The sequence below is a fragment of the Haliaeetus leucocephalus genome, unplaced genomic scaffold (assembly GCF_000737465.1).
Source record: "Haliaeetus leucocephalus isolate CR32 unplaced genomic scaffold, Haliaeetus_leucocephalus-4.0 Scaffold656, whole genome shotgun sequence".
In the NCBI taxonomy this organism is placed as follows: Eukaryota; Metazoa; Chordata; class Aves; order Accipitriformes; family Accipitridae; genus Haliaeetus; species Haliaeetus leucocephalus.
In genome coordinates, this window is record NW_010973092.1 from 3,435,967 (window position 1) to 3,441,730 (window position 5,764).

The window sequence follows — 5,764 nt, forward strand, 5'->3', positions numbered from 1 at the left end:
TAACGGGGGGTGAAATGGCCGCCCCTCCTGACGTCCCCGCCTCGGCTTCCACTACGGGGAGGGGGAGGGAGAGGCCATGAGAGGCAAGAGCGCATGCGCAGCCTCTGGGCGGGACCGCGCGTGCGCGCTATCCCCGGCCGACGGGGACCAGCCCGACCGGCAGGACGATCGGCGACGGCGGCGGGACGGAGTCGACACGCGTCTGCGCCTGCGCAGCCCCGCGCGGCACAAAGCGGCGGGGGCGGCGCTTGCGCTCTACGAGTGAGGGATTGCCGGCGCATGCGCGGCAGGGAGGGAGGGGGTGCCGCCGGGAAGGGTCTTTCCCGCCCACTCGGTGTGTGAGGCGCGGCGTCCCGGTCCCGGTCCCATCCGCCTTGGCAGCCCGCCGGGCCTGTGGTGCGTGAGACCAGCGGTGCCGCTGAGCGCTGAGGGCCGGTGCTCTCCTCGGTGGGGTTCTGCTTGAGGGGGGCGGTGCAGCCCCGCCCGCAGCCCTGAGGCGGGAGCGATGGGCGCTGCTGTGAGGGGGCTGCTGTGGCCGGCCTGTCCCCGGTGTGCCGAGCGGTGGCTCCTCAGGGGGGGCACGGACTGGACAGGGCGCCCGGCCTGCCGTATGTCTGCTGGGGGGGCTGGGAGAGGTTGTGATCGCTTCGTCCGGTTTCGCAGTGTCTGTGCTTCTCCCTGTAGTCCTGAGGACGATTACCGTGTCCCTCTGGGAAGAAGGAAGTGGAGAGAACTTGCTGGCGTTAGGTGCTTAGAAATAAATCTCTTCAGCTCCAGCATGAGCGTTAAATATTCTCTCTCTTGTACCACCGTGTAGTGGTTGGATTAAAAAGGCTGCGTTGCGTTTCTTTTCTTCAAAACAACTTACACTGAAAGAGTTCTTGGAAGTCTTGGGTTTCTTATGACCTTTTAAGAGAGAAGGAATAAGTGAAGCACAGTGTAAGCTTTCAGCAAAATACAGGAAGCTAGTGGTGGACCTCAGTTACCTTAGTGTACTCTGACACTTGGTTTTCTACCTAAAGGAAAAGATGTCAGTAAGGTGGAGACAAATAAGGTGCAATAAAAAGGAATGAAGGAAACATGCGTCTGTGATCTGTGATGGATTACGTATTTTATTGCAGTTTGCATCGAGGTATCAGTCAGTGCAAGATTTCCCTTAAATAACTTGCAAAAGACATGAAATGATCAGTAAAAAAAAATATTCTTTCCCTTAAATGGGTCAAAATTTGGACAAAATGTACCCTGTTGAAATCATCAAATCAACAAGGACTTTTCCTAGTTAATAGGCATTAATTGTTTTGGTTAGGGTTTGCCTAATACAGAGTCTAAATTATTAAATTCTTTGCCTGCTATTGAAGCACATTAACAATTACATAGTGAGCAAGGGGGAGAGAATGTTTGCTTTCAAAGGTCAGTCTCGGTTTCTTGGTGTCATACTCTCCTAGTAGACATCAGTTGGTTTGAATGACCTAACTCAGGTGTTTCCTTTTTCTTCCAGAATGTTTTTGCACTTTCTACATAGATTTGCATCTTCAGATGTTCTTAGTTTTGTACTTAAGTTGTAGAAGGAAAAGTGTTGTTCATTGAAAAATGATAGGTTTCAGGAATTTACTTTGTAGCACATCTTCCTTAATACTCCCAAAATAGTCTTGAACAAATAAATGCAAAGAACATGACGCAATAACATCATCTTTTGTGTAACTTGTCAAGCTAAAGTTTATTTTCTTTAATAACTGTTGACCTTCTGGCATAGTCAGATGTTTTAAGACCGCATTTAGCCCTGTTTTCCATACAGATAGTGAAATTCTTGGCAAAACACAAGTAGATTACATCTTTGAACTCCTCATGGTGTTGGTTTTATGGTTAATTATGTTCCTGTCTACAAAAAAATAACTAATTAGTGTTATTTTTTTACTTATTTTCCACAACACTCAGAAAAATCTGAACCTACAGTTTTGCTGCTATATGCCTCAATCTCAAGAGAAACAAGTGCTTCAGCACCTTGTCAGAGTCTAACTATGATCCAGAACAAGGTGTTCTGTGCTCTTGGATGATGGGCACATTAGACTGATAGGAAGATGGCACCAATGGCAGTCCCCTCTCAATGTTATTCCCCCTCTGTTCAGCAAAAAATGAGCATTCAAAAAAAACCTGCTCTACTTGAAAAAGTGTTTTTTGCTGCATCCGTACCATTGTCCAGTTCTTTGTGTGGGTTCACAAATGGTGTGAGCTGGCATGGGAAGGGGTCCACAGGGTCAGGATCACAGCAGGGGCCAGGTGGGAAGGGAGCTGTGGAGATCATCTGGTCCAGCCTTCAGCTGAAGGCAGGGCCTTGGTTATCAGCTGTAACTCTTCGGCTCTCTGTGGCAGACAGCTGATCCAGCTGAAAAAGAGGGTGTGCTGGGTACTGATCCTAGTGCTCAAAATGGGGCAGGACTGCATTGCCTGCACCCGTCTTGTGTTTCTGGAATAGGAAAGATGGGAGCAAGAGAGGAGAAATAAAACCTACTCAGCAGCAGGAAACTTAACCTAGCTTATTTGCTTATGAAACTACAACCAAAGTCCTGTGATGTTTTATCTGATTGGTGTGGGGAAAGCACAGCTAGCGTGGATTAGACAGGGCTCCTTACAGGTTGCAATAAGAATTGCTGCTGTCTTCAGAGCAAGTGTGATGGTTCCCAAACCCACCATGGGTTCACAGGAGTGTAGTGTTAAAGTGCTCGCCTAAGAAAAGAACCCTTTTTGTTTGAAAAGACAGTCATAGCTCTTAACTGCCAGGACAAAGCCCACTTTGGAAGGGGTAGGTGATTCAGCACTCCCTGCTTGCAGCTGAAGCTGTGCCATTGACTAGGAGAGACTTGGCACAGGAAATTCAGGATTCGGTTATCTGGACACTTGCAGAAAAGGGGAAAGTTTTGGTTTCCATCTCCATCCCAAGCATTAGCTCTGTATTTTATCCTTATATTGTTTCAAGTAGTCTATTTGTGGATCAGAAGTCAGATCTTGTTCCTCCCTCCTTCTTGAGAGTCATAATCAATAGTTTAGAGAATCATGGTTGCTTTTCTCCTCTTTCTTAGATAATTATCTGAGCCTTCAAAGGACATCAAAATAATGAAAGAATACCTGCTGTGTTGCATAAGTTGGGGGTTTGTCAGTACTTCAGATATACAGTAAGATTAAACTGTGAATTGTGAGACGGCAATAATAATACTTCGTATTTAGTATGTGAATATATGCCAGGCTTTTGTGTGTGTGGTTTGTAACTAAGGAGATTGACGGGGTGTGGCTGCCATGATGAGTCAAGGGCAGTCTATACTGCTGTACACGATCCTAGCACTTGAGTCAGAGACAAGTGTTTTTTGTATGTATGGCATTCTTTAAAAAGGTTAACTATTCAAGCTGACTGCACTTAATGTTTACACACACTGAGTTGGTAGGTTATTCAGCTTTTTTGCAAAACCACCTATAGTGCCAACTAATTCTCTAACGGTCTGAAATGAATCTCAAACTCATTGATGTGTGTGTTAGCAATTACAATAATCAGTTACTGCAGTAACACCAACATTTCCATTGTAGTATGAGACATATCAGTCAGCGTTTAAACGATGCAGATTTATATTGCCGGGCATCGTACAACTATGTGAATGTTGTGTTGATTAAGTACTGTATAGTAAGGAACACGCAAATTAGTTTTCTTCACACTTACCTCTCTCTGAATATGTTACTAGTTCTAAATTATCAGTCAATGCATGTCTGAAATGGCTGTTGCTATGGTGTTTAATACTAAATGCAGAATTAAAAGGCTATACAATAGTGTACTAATGAGTTGCCACATTTGATGGGGGGCTGCCTTCTTTGATTAACACATTTTTTTGTAAGCAAAGAGTATAGACACTGGTACTTCAGTGTAGAAGTCAACTGCCTCTGTGGAAAGGGACTTTTCCTGATCAGATGAAGTCAGAAGTATACATCATGTAATCTCTCACATATTCAGATACTGGCCACTTACTGAGACAAAACATTGTATGTTTTGTGTCTTAATAGTCCCATTAAGTGAGATAAATCTTGTGATCTTTAGTAGAACGATTGCAAAAGATGGGAGCTGGAAGAGAAGCTATTTATGTCAGATATTTGTGTAACAGCAGCACGAACAAATATTATTTCTGTATATTTGACTCATTCCAGAGTCCAGGTAGTGCGTGACAAAATCCATGACAACACTATCAACAGAGGCCTACCCACTTTACAGGTTCAATTAAATGGCTTCTGTAAAGGGTGGAATCTCATTATTAATCACCTTATATACCACAAAACATATTACTTGAAATCTGGTAGTTCATGGTTCACTCTAGTGTTGTAGAGAAAGCAGGAAATGTACAGTCTTATTGAAAGAAGAACTGTGAAAATCACATCTTCAAATCACTATGGATACAGATACTTCATACTGAAGAATCTTTCAAAAGCTAGGAAAGGAGTGCTCATTCACAAACATTAGGGTTTTAATATTTTGCAAATATTTGTTGTCCTGCTCTCTCCCCATGAGCGTGGCAGCACTGAACGCTGCTCTTGGCTTGTACATCCAGCCTGGTGCTGTCTCCTGGCTGGGCAGGAGCACTGCTGAAGTAGGTGCATCGCTGTGCACCTCAGCACATGGCCGTGGTATTCCTCAGTTCTGAAAATGCTACGTATCATCTAACAGTTTTAATCTTTAGAGCACTTGACAAATACTACCACTGCCAGGACAAATACTATCGCTATCTTGGCCAGATGGACAAATACACGATTTCAGGCCTGCTGAGGAAACAGATACTGAGGTTAACTAACTTTCCAAACATGACAGAAGCATTTAAAGTCAAAAGAGTAGAGACCTCAGTTCAATAGATACTTGGTGACATGCTTAAATTCCTTTCTTTTAAACAAATAATGTAAACATCTGTGAAATGTCCTGCTAAGCTTGTGCTAGAAGGCTTTAGACTTGCTGATTGCTGGTGTGGTGCTCTGATCAGCGTCGCTCATGTTACAAGTACTTTCTTTGGAAAAGCTCTCCTATTGTTCAGTCCTTTCCATAAGCTACGTTTAAGCACACAACAAATTATTAATACATACAAGCAGTTGTCATGGAGATAATATGATCCAAAGTGGGGTTTTTAATAAGTGGCACAAACTTGGCACATCCCACGTGCCTTGTACAGACAATTCATATATAATGTTTCCTGCACTAGGCACGGGATAGATATATATCTTTGCTTTTCGTGCCAGCACGCTATGGAGAAACCACTGTTTCTGGCTTTCAGATGGTTGGCTTTAGGAATCTGAAAAATGTAGGACTTGTAAGAGGGTGGTTTTTTTCAAGTTGCAACATCTTAGCAAGGGGCTGCACTGCTCACTTCTGTGAAACTTCAAACACAACATGACAGCTGAATTACGGCTAAAACCTCTGCAGGATATATTTTCTCTCCTCATCTTGGTGCATAGACTTATGGCAAAATGCAGCAGCTAATCCAAAAGAAGGCAGCTGGCTAATGTAGCTGGGGAGGCTTCAGGACTGTAATGAGAATTGTTTTCCTTGGAACAAGACTGTGGTCCTATTAAATGCCTATAAATCCAGGAGGACCAAGTGCCATACCCGCAGACTTAAGGATATTAAGCCTGCGCTTTGAGAGTCGTTTTGCCCATGCTTGTCATAACGTTTCTGCTCTTTTACTGTGCCCTTGCAAAGTAGTACATAGGACAGTTCAACCGACACGTAGGACTTTTACCTTTA